The sequence below is a fragment of the Vulpes vulpes genome, chromosome 7, assembly GCF_048418805.1.
Source record: "Vulpes vulpes isolate BD-2025 chromosome 7, VulVul3, whole genome shotgun sequence".
NCBI lineage: Eukaryota > Metazoa > Chordata > Mammalia > Carnivora > Canidae > Vulpes > Vulpes vulpes.
In genome coordinates, this window is record NC_132786.1 from 85,422,079 (window position 1) to 85,442,381 (window position 20,303).

The 20,303-nt window shown below is 35.5% G+C and overlaps 1 protein-coding gene and 1 non-coding gene across 39 annotated transcripts in view; one reads left to right on the forward strand and one right to left on the reverse strand.

The window, feature by feature from the left end:
• PPP1R9A (protein phosphatase 1 regulatory subunit 9A) overlaps window positions 1-20,303 on the forward strand; it is a 312,437-nt gene that overhangs the window by 40,473 nt on the left and 251,661 nt on the right. The gene's annotated exons all lie outside the window — the stretch shown is intronic.
• LOC112923942 (U6 spliceosomal RNA) lies at window positions 17,504-17,610 on the reverse strand. Its single transcript, XR_003235793.1, has one exon. It is a non-coding gene; the product is annotated as a U6 spliceosomal RNA (small nuclear RNA).

Sequence of the window (20,303 nt, forward strand, 5' to 3'; positions counted from 1 at the left end):
TGCTTCTCCCTCTCCCCCCAGTTCAAGTTCTCATTCTCTCTCAAATAAATAAAATCTTTTAAAAAATTTAAAAAAGATTTTTTTCTTCGCTATACCCAAGGTGGGGCTCAAACTTAACCCCAAGATCAAGAATCACCCACTCCACTGACTGAGCCAGCCAGGTGCCCCTCAGTCTTCTTTAACATCTTTATTTTATAAATTCTATAAATTTTATAATTGTATAAAATTTATATAAATTTATTTATATAAATTTATATAAATTTATATAAAATTGTATGTTCAATTTTATTTTTTTATAAGTTGTATAACTTTTGTTTAAATTTTTTTTATTGGTAATGTAAATGGTCTATTTTCTTATCCATAAATTGAAAGGTAACTTTTAATGTTGTTCCTGTCACTGGTGACTTTCTGACTTTAATTTCAAAATTATTCTTGTAGATTTATTGAGTTTTCTAAAAAAGATAATCATACAATAGCTTAATAATTATAATTTATTTATTTTCTAAGCCTATAACTTTGTCTTCTTTTTCTTGTCTTACTAGGATCTTCCTTAAAATATTGACAACACGTGGTGGTAGTGGACTATTTTTGTCTTGTTCTTCATTTTAATGGAAGTGATTTCAATATTTTATTATTACATATGACATTTGCTGTCATTTTTTGGTAGATATTCATTATCAGGTTAAGAAAGTTCTCTTCAAAAAAAAAAAAGTTCTCTTCAGTTATTTATTTGGTATTCTGTTTTTAAATTTTGATTGGATATTGAGTTTCATCGAACTTTTTTTTCTGTATCTATTTAGATGATCATAGAAGATTTCTCCTTTGATCATATTAATAGGTGCTAATGGTGTGATGTTAAACTGCTCTTGAATTCCTGAGATAAATCTAATTATTGCATTTTTAATTCACTGGGTGATTTTATTTATTAACATTTTCTTCAAGAGGCTTGTACCAGTCAGTCTTTGTGAGTGAGACAAGCCCCATGGTTTTCCTTCCTTCTACTGTTTGCTTGGTTTTGGTATAAGCGTTATACCAGTCTCACACAAGGGCCCCAGAGAGTGGTTCTTCTCCTATTTTCTGAAATAGTTTGTGTAATGCTGGATTGATCTCTTTCTTGAGTGTTTGAATCAGTTTCTTGTGAGACCATATAGACATTTTTTTGTTTGTGAGATTTAAAGTTTTCATTCAATATCTTTAAAGATATTGAATGAAAATCTTAATTTTAAAGTCATTTTTGAGACAATTTGGTAGGTTATATTTTCTGGGACATTATGCATTTTGTCTGGTTTTCAAAAGTGGTTTATAATATTGTCTTATTTTTATTTTTTTTAAGACTGTATTTATTTATTTGAGAGAGAGAGAGCTCATGCGGGGGCAGAAGTGTAAAGGAAAGGGAGAAGCAGACTCCCTGATGCAGGATTCGGTCCCAGAACTCTGGGATCCTGACCTGAGCTGAAGGCAGATGGTTAGTTGACTGAACCACTCAGGTGCCCTTGTCTCATTTTTGCATTTCTGTTGTATCTGTAGTTTTTAATATTGTTAACTTATCTTATTAATTTATTGTAGAGATAGGCCATATTTAGTCTTTTCAAAAGAACCAGCTGTGTCTCTTGATCTTCTCTGGTATTTTTTGTTTTGTTGATTCTGGCTATTTCTTTTTTCTTCCTTTCCTTTGTTTTTTTTTTTTTTTTGGTCTGCTCTTTTTGTAAATTCTTAATTTGATGCTTAGCTCAGTGATTTTTTTCCCTCTTTCTTCCTTTCTAATATCAGAATTTAGGACTGAATTTTGCTATGTACTGCTTTACCTAAATGTCACAAATTTTTATATTAGTATGCTTTTACTATTCACTTTTAAGTATTTCTGATTTCTTTTTTTTTAAGATTTTATTTATTTATTCATGAGAGACACACACACAGAGAGAGAGAGAGAGAGAGAGGTGAGACACAGGCAGAGGGAGAAGCAGGCTCCACACAGGGAGCCCGATGTGAGACTCGATCCAGGGACTCCAGGATCACGCCCTGGGCTGAAGGCAGGTGCTAAACCGCCGAGCCACCCAGGGATCCCTATTTCCTGATTTCTATAGTGATTACTCCTATACTTGTAAGTTATTTAGAAGTTTTAACATTTTCTAATTCATGTCCCCCCAGTTATGTTTTTGTTATTTATTTTGAACTTTCATTATGATCAGAGAATATGGTCTATATGATACTAATTATTTTGAAATTAAGACTGGCTTTAGGGCTTAGTTCATGGCTAGTTCTTGTAGCTGTTCCCCGTATGCTTGAAAGGAGTTGGTAGTCTCTAGTTCATGACAACAATTTTCCGTATATACACATTAACTCAAGTTTGGTATGTATGTTTGCTGAGTGTTTTATTAGGTTTATATATTAATAATGAGAATTGTATTTCTCTTTGACAATTTTATTTATGTATTTTGAAGCTATTTGTTAAGTACATACATGTTTCGAGGTGTTACATTTTCCTTCATATTTTTTTTAAGTCATTCTTTCCTTCTGTATCTTATATGTCATTTCATTATTTCTGCTTAAGGTCTGTTACATTTGGTACAAATAGAGCTATATGTTAGTCTTCCTTTGTTGCCCTAGTATATCTTTTTAAAAAATATTTTTGCTTGCAAACTTTTTGTGTCCTTATGTCTTAGGCATTTATGAACAGCATACCACTAGATTTTTTTAAAAGATTTTATTTATTCATAAGAGACACAGGGAGAGAGAGAGAGAGGCAGAGACACAGGCAGAGGAAGAAGCAGACTCCATGCGGGGAGCCCGATATGGGACTCAAACCCGGGTCCCCAGGATCACGCCCTGGGCTGAAGGTGGTGCTAAACCCAGGCTTCCCTAGTGCACTACTTATTTTTTAAGATTTTATTTATTTATTCATGAGAGACACAAAGAGAGAGACAGAGACATAGGCAGAGGGAGCCTGCTGCGGGACTCAATCCCAGAACTCCAGGATAACCACCTGAGCCAAAGCAGATACCCAACCACTGAGCTACCCAGGCGCCCAATAGTGTACTATTGATTTTTTAAATCAAACTTTTCTTTTAAATAGGGGGTTTGATCTATTTAGATTTATTATGATTATTAATGTATTTATTTTGAGCGTTTTTTTGTGTATACTCCCATTTTGGCTGCTTTTCCTCTTTTTTCCTTTCCTTTTCATGAATTCTTGAGCTTTTCCTTCAGACTTGCTTTGTATTCTCCTTAGTTTGTAAGTTACAGAGTCAATTTTTATTTGGTTGCTCTAGAAATGTGTGTTTTTATTTGTTTATGTATGTATATCTGTGTATCTTAAAGTCTATCGTTACTCAATGTTTTTACTCCCCTCTGAACCACTGAAGTAATTTTTATTCCTCATCTTCCTATGTTTACAAAGTTGTCTATATTTTAGATCTTTTAAAAAATTTATCAGGTCAGGCAATTATTATTAACACTACCATTGTTAATTTATGTACAATTTATGCACCTGTTTTTCATTTTCTTTTTTCACTATTTATTTTGTATTCTAGATTTTCCTTTGGGATCTGGAAAGTTTTCCTGCAGTGTACCTCTTTGAATAAGGGAATATTGGTATTAATAGCTTATTGGTATTAAGCTCTCTTATGTTTTTGTCTGAAGATTTACGCATATTTTAAGCAACATTAAATAGTACAGTATTGGGCGCCTGGGTAGCTAAGTGGTTGAGTATCTGCTTTGGCTCGGGTGGTTATCCTGGAGTCCTGGTATCGAGTCCCGCAGCAGGCTCCCTCTGCCTATGTCTCTGTCTCTCTCTTTGTGTCTCTCATGAATAAATAAATAAAATCTTAAAAAATAAGTAGCACACTGTTTGGTTCATATTGTAGTAAAACAAATTTTGTGTAAAATCTTTACTTTTTAAAATATATATCCAAGTGTAATCATTTTTGTAATATCTGTTGCTTCATTTTATGCATTCCCCAATGCTCTTCTTGTGGCATGGATAATCAAGAATAACCTGTAGGAGATTCAGAATCTTTTTCTATTACAAAATGCCCAAAATAGTCCTCCTATTTCCTTTGATTCCCACTGGATAGTACTTTCTTTTTTGCTCTAATTGCTGTCCTATAAAAATATCTGAACTCGACGTGTTTTACTTTTCTTAGTTCCCCTAACTGTCTGGGCACTGAATTTCCTCATAGGAGAGGAATAGATATTCTCAGTCAATTCTCAGTTGTTGCAAATGTGTTATTTCTGTTGGTTTTCAATATCAGTGCGTATTTGAGGGAGAGGTAGGACTTCAGATATTTTACTTTCCTACTTGTAGTTCTGACATTGTGATAACTTGCAGGACTGTCTCCAAAGTTACCAGTCTCCTGTAAGCTTGCCCACTTTGTGATCAGTCCCGACTTAGGCTTTCGGGCCAGTATTGACTCAATTGGGGAAGTTTAGGGGTTCTGTTGCTGCTGTGAGGGAAGGAGACTTTCTTGCTTCCTGTGCTTGGTTATCCTGCCTTCATGGTACCTTGGCAGCCTTCGCTGGGATTTTGCTGTCTGCTGCCAGGCCTGCCTGCCTACCTGCCAGCCTGTACCTGTCGCAGTTTTGCTCATTCTATCCTGTTGCCTGTCCAGTTACTTCTGGTCCCCAGCTTGGTTGGATTCCTTCCACCAGTGAATGCTGCTGGATAAACTTCCAAGCCGTCATTTCAGGAGGCGTGTCTTATTTTGTTGCTATGTGAACCCCTGTGCTAAAGTACCTGTGGGCATTTCAGAAAAAACACAGTTGATTTGTTTTTTTTTTTTTAATTTTTATTTATTTATGATAGTCACACACAGAGAGAGAGGCAGAGACACAGGCAGAGGGAGAAACAGGCTCCATGCACCGGGAGCCCGACGTGGGATTCGATCCCGGGTCTCCAGGATTGCGCCCTGGGCCAAAGGCAGGCGCTAAACCGCTGCGCCACCCAGGGATCCCCACAGTTGATTTGTTACACAAGCTTTCAAAAGAGAAATTAGCTGCAAGTGAGAAACCTTATTGGAAACATAGTGAGTGTTAATATTCTTGGGTTCCGGTTTATTTCCAAATAAAAATATAACCACCCCCTGGTGTCCCAAGGATGGATTTTAAATCTTTCATTTTGTTTGTAAATATCAATTTCTTATTGCATTTCATTTCTTCATTCTTCATTTAGCATTTAATATCACTGTCATTTTTAATTTGACTAAACAAATGGATTCTTTTTGTATAGTACTGACATGTTACCTAGTTGAGTACTTTCCTTCTTTTTTTAAAATTTTTTTTTAAAGATTTTATTTATTTATTCATGAGAGAAAGAGAGAGAGAGAGAGAGAGAAGCACAGACACAGGCAGAAGCAGGCTCCATGCAGGGAGCTGGACGCGGGACTCGATCCCGGGCCTCCAGGAACACACCCTGGGCTGAAGGCAGCGCTAAATCGCTGAGCCACCCAGTCTGCCCAAGTTCTTTCCTTCTTTAGGCGTCACCGAGTGATTAATTTTTGTAAGTCAATGGTAGTTGCACTGTAGTATGACTGGTTAAAATTTTATAAATTGATGCAGCACTGGTAAAAAAAGTGTTTTCCAGAACATATGTTTTTGTCCCCATGAGTTATATTTCTAAGTGTAAAGGCAAATGGGAACAGTAAATGTATTAGATTTTTTTTTTCTTAAATAATTCTGTCGTCATATTGGTATCTTTAAGTAATTTTTCTTTCCTCTGAATTCCCAAGCCTGATGGCTTATGTTAATTTTTTGTATGAATATTCACTTTTTATTTAAAATATAGAAGTAGTTTACATATGTAGATCACCAGCCCCCTGAAAGCAAATCCTACCTTTCTTAACTCCACAGACCCTAATTCAGTGTATGTTCACAGTGTATAGGCCAGCTTCAATCAGTGTCTCAATAAAAATAGATCAGATGAGCTAGCATTCATGTTTAGATTCAGAATTTCATTTGTCAGTATTTGCAAAGATGTGGGTAATTAAAAGATAACTACTTTCCCACAGCTTCTGGTATCCAGATATCAGTATACGTGATAAGTTTTTTTTTTTTTTAGTTTTTCTTTTCATAAATTGTTAAACATCAAAGTGGTTTTCCATCATACTTAAATATATCTTTCAAAATATAATTATCATTATATTCTTTATTTCTTTTAGCATAGATGAGACTTATTAAATCACAGAGTTCTCAAGTTTTATGTCTTATTTTGGAACAAGTAGAAAATTTCATTCCCTATACCCTTTGTTTTAAAACTATACTGCAGCAGATTTTCTTTGTTAATAGTGGACTTATTCTTGGCACTACCCCAGATGGCTGAAGGGGAAGACAGTTTCTGCCTCAATCATTCATAGCATAAAGGGGTAGGGCAGCCCAGATTCCAGTCTAGCTACTCAGCCATCATACCTGACGAGGGTAGCCCTGGAGTTTCTCATCCCTTAAAAATTTTTTGTTTCTGAGTACAACCCTGTCAATATTATTGATAACATTCGTGGAAGACTATGTCTGAAAGAAGGAAGAGTCTTGTGAAAAAGTGATTCTGCTGGATAGAAAAGGAAAAAAGAATGTTTTGGGGGAGTATTGGTGGAAGGATGGAAGCCAGAATTGTAGGAAGAGAGTGATCAGGAGGCAGTTGGAAGTGCGACTTGCTGGATATTGTCAGGTGTGGGTAGAGCTGGGTTCCAAAGGTGAGGTAAAGGGGATTGATATGGTTTCTCTTGTTTTTTGTTTTTGTTTTTTTTTTTCCTGATGAGGATATTTATATAGGCTGTAGGTTTATTGTATTATTGAAGGTGGTATGCACCTCATTTTTAAACTTTTTTTTCCTGGCATAAATCTGATGTATTAATAAAACTACATTATCTTTAGTACATTTTCTATATATTGCCTGTTACCTCTAAAATTATCTGTGTAAAATTTGGGGGCAAATTTTCATCATTTAACAAATAAGGGAATCTGAATTCTTATTTTTTTCTCTTGCTATCAAAGAGACTTATAGTGATTAGCCTTGGTGAAGTTAAAAATTGTTACCTGGTTGATCACACTAAGCCAACTTTGCTAGAACCCCACTCATCATACCTCTTTTTGTTGGAACATCAATAATAATAGGAAGTAAGCCATACTAAGTAAGGCAATTTTAATTTTTTCTTGATATCTTGACCAACTAGTTATGAGAAGGCACCTGTAGATTTGATAGGTCTGCTGTCATGATTTCTGGGTTGAAATTTTACGAGTAGCTAATAAACTTTTTTTTATATTAAAAAGTGTGTGAGACATTGATATTCTATTAATCATTAATTGGACATAAGAGTGACTTCTAAGTGCCCACTGAAGGTAAGATATAATGTATGCTTTGTGTGCAAAAAAGCTTAAAATGAGACCAGTGGGTCTCAGTAGACCCAACACCTGCCAAAAACATGGTAGAAGCTATTCATATTCTGTGAATAATGTACCTACCATAAAGAGTTTATAAATTTGACACCTGATCCTGTGGCCTCTGGCTTTGATCCAAATGTCTCTCTAGCCTGAACCTTCCCCTTCTTCCAGATATTTCTGTGGCCAGTTCCTGGTATCCAGGTCACCATGCCTACAGGCCTTCCCTGTTCTCCAGTTTACGTTAGCCTCTTGGGCTCCGTTGAATCAGTTTTTGTTTTCACGATGTAACTTCTTGATACCTGATGTATTCTTCTTCAGTTATTCCTCTCCTATTAGAATCTATGCTCCATTACACTGCCTTTCTCATTCACCTCTTTATCCCTGATACCTGGAATAAGGCAGGTTCTGAAAAATGTTCACTAACTGAATGTGTACGTTTTCCATTCAAACTTTTTGTTGGTTGTTATTTGTTACAGTGGGACTGTGGGAGTTATTATAGGAATAACTGAGTATTGAGCCCTAAAACATAACAAATGGCTGTATCAAATTAGTGCTCGGGTTAATATTCTGTGGTTTCATTAAGTCATCAGCAAAATTAAGCTAAGCTTTGTGACTGTATTTGCATTTTTGTTACATTGATTACACATTTATTTCCATTCATAAAAATTAAAACCTGGCTAAAATCCCAGATTGTATAGACAATTTCTTTTTTAAATTGACTTGGTTATTTTGAAGGAAAAGAAACATTTTCTGTATTGCTGCCCAAATTCCATTTTACAACAGCAATATGGTTTAAAAATACCAAGGATGAATGTAGTTACATATTTTACAGATTACAAAGTTGAGAAAATAGTTAATGAATGACTACTACAAAGTTAATGAAAATAGTTAATGAGCTACGAGTAGAAAGTAAAATAAAGTTTTCGTTTATATTCAGACTAAGTCAGGAGTGTTCTTTCATTATGGCATTCTAGATTTAATTTGGGTATAAATGAAAGCACAGAGCGTGTCAAGATTAGTTAAGTATTTCATTTTACTTTTGGAAAGAGTTATTTACTTTTACCTTCAGTATTCAGTAACCACTGATAGTTGAAGGGATTATATGAGTTCATATTCTGTAGAAGTAGTAGCACTTTTAAAATCTGTCATTAAGTTTGCCTTACTAGTTTAATGTTTTTAGCACTCCTGAGCATGGTGATTACATGCAGAAAAAATTACCCAGAGATTATATTGACGTTAAAAATTAATATGTAAAGTGAAGATTCAAATTCCTAGGTTTTTTTTTAAAGATTTTATTTTTAAAAAATAAAGATTTTATTTATTTATGAGAGACAGAGAGAGGCAGAAACACAGGCAGAGGGAGAAGCAGGCTCCATACAAGGAGCCTGATGCGAGACTCAATCCCAGGTCTCCAGGATCACACCCTGGGTTGCAGGCGGTGCGAAGGTGGCGCTAAACCGCTGAGCCACCTGGGCTGCCCCCTAGTTTTTTGTTTTTTTTTTAAGATTTTATTTATTTATTCATGGGAGACACAGAGAGAGAGAGAGAGAGGCAGAGACACAGGCAGAGGGAGAAGCAGGCTTCATGCAGGGAGCCCGATGTGGGACTCGATCCCTGGTCTCCAGGATCAGGCCCTGGGCTGAAGGCAGTGCTAAAATGCTGAGCCACCTGGACTGCCCTCAAATTCGTAGTTTTACCTTTGGCATGTAAGTTCAGCTTATATTAAGTCATATTATTGTTGTTCCAGGTCTGTCAAATTTTGAACAATTTAAAGGTATTGAATGATACTTAGTCACATTTACAAACTTAAATAACTTAAGCCATTTATAACTCTATGTAAAATTTATTATATTTGACTTAAATATTTTTTCTGAGAACAGCATAGTTCCTATACATATCTCACAGATTAAAATTATAAGTATGGTGACTCTAGGGGCACCCTGGGTGCCTCAGTGATTGAGCATCTGCCTTTGGCTCAGGTCATGATCCTGGAGTCCTGGGATAGAGTCCTACTTCAGGCTCTCCAAAGGGAGCCTGCTTTTTCCTCTGCCTATGTCTCTGCCTCTCTCTCTGTGTCTCTCATTAATAAATAAATAAATAAATAATGAATGAATGAATGAATGAATAAATAAATAAATAAAGTGACTCTAAAATTTCCCTAATATGTCAACACTGTGTATATAGAGTTAGGTAGAAATACTTAGAATCATTGATCTAATTCAGTTACTCAATTTTGTCTTTTGGTTGGAATTAGAAGTCTGGCCTATCACCATAATAGACCAAATTCTCTTAAAAGTTATGGATCTTTAAAATGTAATTGAACTTATTATTATATAATAGTAATGAAAGGTGTTTGATTCTCCCAAATATTTTTTACATTTAATTATAAATCTCTTTAGGATTATGTTATCCCAAGTAGTTTTCTCAACTTTTGAGACCGTGTGAGGAATTTGAACAAGATGCTTATCAGATTTATGTCATTTCATTTCATAGATACACTAAACTTTATTTATAGGTAACAGGGAGGTACTAAGTTAGTTCCTTCTTAACCATACAGCCCACATCCCTAATCTCATGTAGAGAATGTAGTCTGTAATACTTTGGATTTTGTATTTCTTTGGCTCATAAGATAATTAAATATCTTTCCCCTGAACTTTAAAGAACTTTGAAATTGATGGAATTAACTAACTTTTTTTTTTAATGTTCTTTATGTCTGGCTGGAGCACAAAAATCTTACTGATATTAAAAATATCTGATAGAATGCTGGCATTCACTTCTACAGATATTAAATAAAAATAATCAGTGAGCTCTGTTAGTCTCTTGACCCTTCTTCAAGGATTTGGGTATGTCTTCTGTACTATGGGGAAAGAAAAGAAAGTGCTCTCAAAAGGTACCCTGTTGCTAATTCTATATCTTTATGTTATAAATGATAGCATCTGTTCCTTTAGGTTTAGGTCAAAATAAAATGAAGAGAAAATTCTGAAGTCCCTTTAGAAAGTAGGGGAAGATAAAAGAAATAACACTTCAGTCTTGTATTTTGCCAGGCATTTTACATTTCTTATCTGACTTAAATTTATTTCATTCTTACCATATACCTGTCAGGGAGGTGTTATTAGTTCCTCATAAAGTATCTTTGCTTATAGATAAAGAGATAGTGGTTCAGTGACAGTAACAACTTGCCAGAGCTCATAAAACTATTAAATGGTGGAGCCAGACTTTGAGTCTAGATCTGTTTGTTTCCAGATCTCTTTCCCTGCCTTGTCAGAAGATAAATGAAAATAAAATGGAGATTGTATTCATGTAAAAATGTTACTTCTGGTTGAAGTGTCCTCATATTTGCTTGCTTTCCCTGCCAACATATTTAGTAGAAAAGCAAAGTTTAGTGCATTTCCTGAATTACCTGTTGAGTTCTGTAGATTCACTTGTTGACAGGGAAAGATGCATGTTCTGTAGAGCTGGCATCCATTTACAGGGTTCCATAGCTTTTTCACTATGTACATTTTTGATAGGTAGAGGGGAGAATTGAGTAGTGATATGATACAGCTAGTCTGGCTAAGTTCATTACCTTTCCATCTCTGATTTGTTCTTTTCTCCTTCCTCTGCTATAGAAGAAGGAAACAAAAACTGACCCGTAAAGTGACAGACTTGCCCATTAAGGGTATTCAGATATGCTACCTAAAGTGCTACCCCACTTTGGTATGAGGGTTATTTTGAGCTGAAGGAAATTCAGTCAGCAGATGCCAGAAGAATTCTCTGTCCTCCCCTTACCTGCCTAAAAGCAGGGCATGAATTTCCTTCATAAAGGTATCCGTCATCCTGTCCTGTGGGAAAGAAAGAGAGTGACTCTTTCTTACTGGATTTGGGGAGTTGGCACTGAGGTGAGTCTGCATAAATAAACTTTATTAAAATAGCTCTTCCGTTAGTTTCCCCCATATATTGTCTAGTCACTCAGAATTCATTGTCCTGTGAAGAAAAGGGGATTTACCCTTTTCTTTTTAAAAATGTTATATAAGCCCCTGAGTCTAACTACTTCTATGTTTTACTTCTTTTCTGTGACCTCCCGTGCACCTAAGATATTAATAAAAATTGCATGCCTTGTCTCCTGCTAATCTCTTTTGTTAATTTAATTTACAGGCTAATCATTTCTGAGCTGAAGAGAGTAGAAGAAAAGGTTTTTTTTTTCTCCTCAACACCTACAAGGGAAACTCAAGTCTTATGAAGGATAGTTTCTTTTTCATATAACTGGGTTATCTTTTAGCTGTATCAAATATTATGCTTTTCAAAGTGGTATTGTGACTAATAAATATTAGCTATTATTCTGATTACTCAGTGGGTTGGGTAGGACAGCTTATTCCTATTTTATTAATAAATAAATTTTAAAAATGAATAAGCAAAGTCACTTACCTCAGGCTAATTCAGAGTAGAAAAATCTATAATCTTTTAAACAAAATGGAAGACTATGAGGTTCCTTATAAATATAAAATTAGATTTAGAGGAGTCCCAGCCGTCCTTTCACATAGGAAATTGGAGCATCTAAGGAGTTAAGGTTAATTTTAGAAATGACTGGTGCCCCCTTTGCAAAAACTACTCAGAAATATTTGTACCCACTGTGGTAGCAAATAGTGCCAAATTTGGATGTAAATGGCTTCTTAGGCAGCAAATTACTATTTAAAGTTTGAGTTAAAGTATTTGGAAAATGTTTTCCCTAGCCCTTTAACACACTCTAATTTTACTTGTGATTTGAGGATATATCCTAGAACAGATTTTTATTGATACAACCAATGTATTTGGGCAGAGCCTGACAATCAGCATGTCTGAGGATGCTCATTTTGCGTTAATTTATGAATTTTATTTGATTATTACAGAAATATCTGAATGCTCATTATGTGCCTAATATGTATCTTGTAATAGATATATTGAATCTACTTTTTGAATCTTCAGCGAGTTTTAGGATGCAAACTTACTTTAGATTCAAATGAATTTCCTGAGGTTCATTGCAGCCTAATGAATTCCCTACTCTTAAATCTAATCAACTATCAGGAGTGTCAGAAGGCATTCTCCCAGAATCTCCCCCTCACTCCTTTTTCTTACAGTCCACCTTGGTATCCAACCTTTATATAGAGTGAGTTTAAAAAAAATACTCGTTGACATCCAGTCCATTTTCCTATTCTTCCGCGCATATTTCTGTGCAATTCGTTGTTCCTAAAATGTATAAATCACACAAAAATGTGCTACTGCTCAGATATCTGTTAAAATTTCAGTAGAGACTGTTAACTCTAGTAGCTTAGCTGTTCTTAGATTTTTAAAGAAATCTTTGATAAAATAAGATTGATATTATTATACTGAGTTATCAGATGAAACTAGTGGGTTTCATCTGATAAAAATGATAAAAAAAAAAGCCACTCAACATTTTTACAAATATTCAAAAAGAGTTTTACCCCAATGTTTGGGGATTTATGATACATGACCCTATATTGGATTTCTTTAACCTCTTCCTCATAAGAGAACCTCGCTTTTCTGTTTAAAGAAATGTAGAAGTTACTCCTTATAAGGAGAAAATCTAGAGTTCTGTTTATAAGCAGGTTGTATTAAAAAACAAAACCGTGAAGTTGAAAATTCAGATAAATAGCTAGTGAAATTACCTTGCATTAAAAAATACATTGAAATCATGCAAATGGGTTCTGAAGAATAAATATACCTTCAATGCAATGAAATCCACTTTAAGTTTAGGCTTGATCTTGGGAGTCTGAGTGAATACGGTGTCATTGACTTGAGTATAACGGGACTAAGTATATTCCCACTAGAGCCAAGCTAGCATATTAACACAGGTTCTTTGAATTTCTGTATCTGTGAGTTTCCATTTAGGCGGAAGACTTGCCACAGAATAATTCATAGTACCTCTCTGAGAAAGAAATTTTCTTTTCTGGATTTACTTCATCTTCATATATGCTTTCTCAGTGAAACAATTTGCTTTTGAATATAGGAAGGGGTAGCATTTAACATTCCAAATAGAAATCACTTAAATATAGCAAAAATCTCTATTCAGGATGCTTGAGGAGTCAAGCATTCAGGTTTATAGATCACATAGCCTTTATGTAGACAACTAATTCTCCAAATATCAAAATAAAATAACTTAAATAGGAAAGAATTTTGAATGTAGTGTTTTTGTACACATGCAATGTAAACATGACATTTTAGACTTTTGAAATGAATTTCAGGTTTACTAATTATACAACACTTAACCTGTATTGGGGAAGCATGGAATGAAAATCTGTGAATGAGAATTTCCAAATTCTAATATGCCAGATAAATCAGTTTGCAATTATAGGTATTATATTTATAATAGTTTCATTGAGTTAAAAATTCACATACCATGAAATTGTTTCTAGTATATTCACAGAATTGCTCAACCATCACCACAAGCAATTTTAGAAATGTTCATGACTCCGAAAAGGAATACTATACCAAGTGACTCCTCTTGCCCCTATCACCCCATCCCTAGGCAACTTCTGATCTATTTCTGTGTCTCGGTTTCCTGTTATACACATTTTATAGAATCATAGGATATGCAATTTTGTGTCTGGCTTCTTTCACTTAATAAAATGTTTTCAAGGTTTATTCATGTTGTAGTTTGCATTAATACTGTATTCCTTTCTATGGCCAAATAATATTCCCTTCTGTGGATATACCATATTTATTTATCCATTCATCAGTTGATGGCTATTTGTGGTTCTTTTACCTTCTTGGCTATTATGAATAATGCTGCATATGTTTTTGTAGGGACATAGGTTTTTGTTTCTTTTGGATATATGCCTAGAAGTGTATTTGAAAATGTTAATTTTACATTGTTAAAAGTAAATAGATTTCTAATGAACTGACATAAGGAAAGATCTTTGAGTAGTGGAAATGGGTTTTTTAATCTTGGCTCTAGCATTGAAACTTTTTGTATCTCTAATTTCTTATATGGCAGGTGAGTGTTAGACCAGAAGATTTCTGTCCATTTAGACTGTAAGAGGTGTGTGTGTGTGTTTTCATTTGGCAAATATTTGCAAAGTATCTATTCTGTGGCAGATTTGTACCAAGACTTGGAAATAGTGCATCTTCAGAGGAACTCAGAGGCTAGTAGGAAGGTGAGGAGGAGGGGAAAAAAGGGTAGAATTCTTAAGTCAACAGATGGAAGCCGGTGTTGGGCATGTCGGGAGAGTGGTAATCACTGAACACTGGTGGACCAGTGAGCAGTGGTACCTCATGCATTGGGGGCCACGGTGTGAGTGAAGGGGTATCTGGGAAAATGTCTTGGTGAAGATGATGCTTAAGCAACCCTCAGGAAGTCAGACAACTGGATTATTGGATAAAGGGCATTTTATAACAGAAGTTGCTTGGTAATCATTTTGTTCTTAAAATTTTAGCTAAATCAATTGTTAAAGTTGACCAAGCAGAAAAAGACTGCAACACTTTTTTGTCCTTACTACTCATTGCAGAAGAATGTAAAACAAGCTGATTAAGCTTAAAAATAACTCAACTCTTACTTGAATCATTCTAGTCACTTTATTTTATTTTTTCTTTCTTTATTTTTTTAAGATGGGATGTTCCCATTTTTATTTTATTTTTTTAAAGATTTATTTATTTATTTATTTATTTATTTATTTATTTATTTATTCATGATAGACATAGAGAGAGAGAGAGAGGCAGAGACATAGGAGGAGGGAGAAGCAGGCTCCATGCCGGGAGCCTGACATGGGACTCGATCGTGGGACTCGATCCTGGGACTCCAGGATTAGGCAGGCACTAAACCGCTGAGCCACCCAGGGATCCCCTATTCTAGTCACTTTATAAACTATTTGGGATCAGCCTGTGAGAATTCAATTTTTTTTCAAGAAGAAATTAAGTTTTATTTGTTTAATAAACATTTAATTTTTTCATAAATACCTCACAAGGAAATGCCGGGGAATGGTGTTGGCTGAGGGTCTCTTGATGAGAAAGCCTCAGAATGGAGTTTTTGGGCTAGGGATGTGGATCTATGTACCGCATAAGTGTGGCCAGCTTCAACCTGGGCATGGGTAGGGTGGTGGTTATGAGCTTGAGTCTCGGCTACAAGTCCCATCAGAGATCTCCAGGAGATCTGCCAGGAGAAGCCTTTTTTGCCCCCCTGTAACTTCAAGGTGTGCAATGTTTTGATTTGATACTTTTTATATCGCAGTATGATTGCCACTGGGGCATTAGCTAACACATTCATCATGTCCTGTAATTATCCTTTCTTTCTTGTTGTTAGTGTGTTTAAGATCTAGTGTCTTAGCAACTTTGAGGAATATGATAGTAATATTGTTAAATGTAATCACAATGTGTGCATTAGAACTCTGGAACTTACTCACCTTCTTACTGGAGGTTTATACCATTGACCAATCTCTCTATAATTCCTCCACCCCTCTGCACTCTGTTTCTGTGAATTTGACTTTGTTTGCTTCCACACATAAGTGATATCATGCAGTATATGCCTTTCTCTGTCAGACTTACCTGAGTTTTCCTAATGTCCTTAGAGTCCATTCGTGTTGTCACAAATGGTGGGATTTCCTTCTTTCTTATGGCTGAATAATATTCCATTGTGTACGTGTGTGTGTGTGTGTGTGTGTGTGTGTGTGTGTCACAGTTTTATCCATTCATCCACTGATGGATGGTTAGGTTGTTTTCATATTTTGGCTGTTGTGAATAATGCTGTGGTAAACGTGAAAATGCAGATAACTCTCCCAGACCCTGTTTTTATTTACTTTGAATATAAGTGGGGACAGAACATAAAGACTCCTAACTCGGGGAAACGAACTAGGGGTGGTGGAAGGGGAGGAGGGCGGGTGTTGGAGGGGAATGGGTGACGGGCACTGAGGTGGACACTTGACGGGATGAGCACTGGGTGTTTTTCTGTATGTTGGTAAATTGAACACCAATAAAAATTAATTTAAAAAAAAAGAAAGAATATAAGTGGGAAGTGGGACTGATGGATCATATGGAGTTCTATTTGTAATTGTTTGAGGAACCTCCATATTGTTTTCCATATTGGCTGCACCAGTTTCCAACAGTACACGAGGGTTTCTTTTTCCACATCCTCACCAACACTTGTTATCTCCTGTCTTTTTAAGGATAGCCAGTCTCACAGGTGTGAGTGATACTTCCTTGTTGTTTTGATTTGCATTTCCCTGATGATTGGTGATACTGAGCACCTTTTCATGTGCCTGTTGGCCATTTGTATGTCCTCTTTGGAGAAATGTCTATTCAAATACTTTGGCCATTTTAAAATTGGATTTTTGGGGGGAGGTTACTGGGTTGTATGAGTTATTTAGATAATTTGGATGATAACACTTACCAGAGAATGGTTTGCAAATATTTTCTCCCATTCTGTAGGTTGTCCTTCCGTGTTGTAGATTGTTTCCTTTGCTGTGCAGAAGCTTTTTTAGTTTGATGTAGTCCCACTTACTGATTTTTGCTTTTGTTGTGAGAATACACAGTTTTTTACTCATTTTGTATAAGCAGGTGAAGTGTATGCAACTTTGGAATCTTTCCTTTGTGGTAATTTGTAGTAATCATGGTGATGTTCCCATTGGAGTATTTGCAAGTGATTGTGGGTCACTGGAGAAACAAACAACAACGAAAAAAAGGTGAGCTGAGAGTTGTTTTAACTTGTAGGAGCAACAATCTAGTTGAAATATAAAAATATTTGCTAGTGCTATTAAAAAGGGAAATATGACGGAGTTTGTCTATAAATTGAAATTTTCAGGTTTTTAAAATTGATCAGGTTATAAGTATTCTTTCTACTCCTGTCAGATTCTTTGTGTTTTATAACCATCATTTCCTTTAAAACTTGGTTTAAAGCTCTGCCTTGAAGGAAGTCTTCAATCATGAAAAACTCCCCTTATGTTATTTTCCCCTAGCATACTGATCTACAGTTTATTACCTAGTTTATAGTCTCATAATGTATTGATTTAAAATAAAAGTGCAGAGATATATCTGCCCAGACCATTGATAGAGGCACACATAGAAGGTGTCTGTGGGACATGAAGGCAACACTTACTTTAATTTTTAATTTTTATTTATTTATTTATTTTTTAAAGATTTTACTTATTTATTAATGAGAGACAGAGAGAGAGAAAATATGGAATGCTTCATGAATTTGTGTGTCATCCTTGCACAGGGGCCATGCTAATCTTCTCTGTATCGTTCCAATTTTAGTATATGTGCTGCCGAAGCGAGCACAACACTTACTTTTAATTCATAAATGCACCTATCTGTATTTTCATTTGTCCTTGTTTTTGTACATATTATTTCAAGGTCTTGTTATTATAATTAGGCAGTTTGTCTCTTCCAAGTTTTAGTTCCAAATCTGTACAGGGGTAAGATTCATATTGACCTCAGCTTTCATGATTTATTACATCGATGCAAATCAAACATAGAACAAAGAGAAGGGAAACAACCTTTTATAGAAGAAGCAACAATTTCTGCTGTTAAGATATATATATATATATTTTTTTTTTTCCTACAAATGTGACAGGCTGCTCATTCTCTGGCAATGACCTCTACCTTGGCCCTGCTCAGCTAGCATGATGGCTCTTTGTGCAAATATTTTCTCAACCTTCAATTTGTCACAAGTAGCTGGGCATTATCCCATGAATAATAGATCTATGATTTTTCTAGCATTAGCAGAGTGGCCTGGGATACTAACTTGTTCCAGCTGTGTTTCCTGGATTTGGTTTTTCTTCTCAGGAACTGGTCTTGCTGCGCAGGAAGAAAATGAATGGCCAGTTAAATAGATTGCAGTAGGTGTGTACTGGCTTGGCCCTGAGGAAGATTAATCTGAAGATAGATTGAGAGCACTTGAAATACTTTAGGCTTTTGATGATCTGAATGTTGTAGGTCACCATATCATGAGGTCAGGTGGCTGCAGTGTTACCAACAGAAAGACTGAATCTTAGAGAGACTTGCCAAAAAGTTGCTCCATTCTGAATATAATACACACTTTGATTCCAAGTTCCATGCTCTTTCCAATCCATTGTAGTGTATAAAGACCAATGAAGTAAATAGATTTTTAATGGTGAAAAAATAACTACTTCCTGAACAGAATAATTAAAAAAGAAGAGTAGAAATTACTACATTTCCTTAACGTTTTAGTTATTTAGAAGTTCAGTTCCTTCACTTTTTTGTTTTAGGAGATGTTTGTTGCTTTACTTAAATGCTGTGAAAACAAGGAAGCACCACAAAATAGAGTAAAAATATATCTACTGCATCATAAAAATAATGTATGTGTTTATGTATTTTTGTTATTGCTGTCTGCTAAGGTATTTTCTGCCTTAGATTCTCAATGCCTGTAGTTAAAAGGGCCAGACTGTTGATTTAATCTAATGATGTTGAGTCTTATATTGTGTATTGAAAGAAATATAGAAGTTTAGATTGGTAGAATGAGAGGAGATCTTTCTGAGAAGAAGTGTAACTTGAATAAAATCATGTTTTGGGGAGTGCTGGAGTTAATTGATTTAGTGTAGTTGATGAGTCCTTTATGCTAGCCCTCAGATTTGGACATAATGGAAGGGATAATAAAGACCACTATTGCCTATTGTTGAGTAAGGGAGGGATTTTAAAAAAATGCTTTAGGAAGATTGTTGAGAGCTAATGGAAGGCTAGGAGGACATCTGAAAGCAATTGCAATGTGTTGTGCTGAGAGCCATGAAGGGGTTTGGGACTTAAGCTTTGCCTTGACAAATACAAAGAGAGGAGTGGATATTGGGGAGTTCAGTTATCAGTGGTGGAGTATGTCAGACTAAAATAAGTACAGTCATTGAAGTAGGAATTCGCATTTTGAGTCTGGATTTGTGATTGGAGTAGAGGGCTCCTGGGGGATAAGAGAGATAGGTTGGGATCAACCAGACTATAGGAGGTCTCAAAAATTAGGAAGATGAGTTTTAATTGTGGTGCGTAAGTCAAGACAACTTATAGAGCAGGGAAAACAGAAATGGTGTTTGAGAAATTTCAATTTGAGCAATTGTTGACACATTTAGGTTTTAGGTTCTTAAAGTCTGGCAGCAATAGGATTTGCAAGAGGAAGGGTGTGAGATACTAGATGAACTGAATGAGTTAAGGATGAATCTACTCTAGAGGTTCTCAAACTTGAATGTGCATAAGAATCACTTGAGGAGCTTGCTAAACATTTCCAGATAACACCTTTTGAGGTTCTGATTTTAGAAAGATGGGTGGAGGGCAGAAATCTGCATTTTTTTTATAGGTACTCTAGGTAATTGTGATGTAAATGGCACACAAAAGTTTCCAATTAGAGATACCTGGATAATCTTAGACTAAAAAAACAGAAATTAGGGGAGTAATTCTGTGTGGCAGATGGTGAGTTTGGTTTTGGACAAATTGAGTGTGGTATTTATATGCTACAGTGAGTTTGATGGCAGGACATCCAAGTGGAAAGAGCTGTCCTGTAAAAATAGGTCCTTGCTTTGGACAGAGTGTGTTGTCTGGCTGTGAGAGTGGATGGTGTATCCAGAGGGAAGAGTTGGAGAAAATAATGACCTTTTCTTCTGATTAATTTACCTTGGATACACCGGGGCACTGATGGATCTCCTTAGTTAAGTCATTTTAGCATAGCTTCATTCTCCTTTTTCCTCTAAAAGGACACTGACATTTCTTGTTTCATTTTCTTAATTCCTGGGGAATATACAGAAATGTCTTTGGCAGAATCATGCTGGTCTTGACATAGCTAACAGCGTTTTTAACCATTGTAGACAGCTGTTTTAGCTATTCAGTTGAGACACATTAAAGTAATTCATAAATAAATAAAGCACTGTTAATAATTATAGTACTAATCTGTGACAATATGCCAGTGAACTTATTTGGCTCTATGCCCTCTACCTCCTTACCTATTTCGGTGTCGGCATTGGTATTGTTTTGTT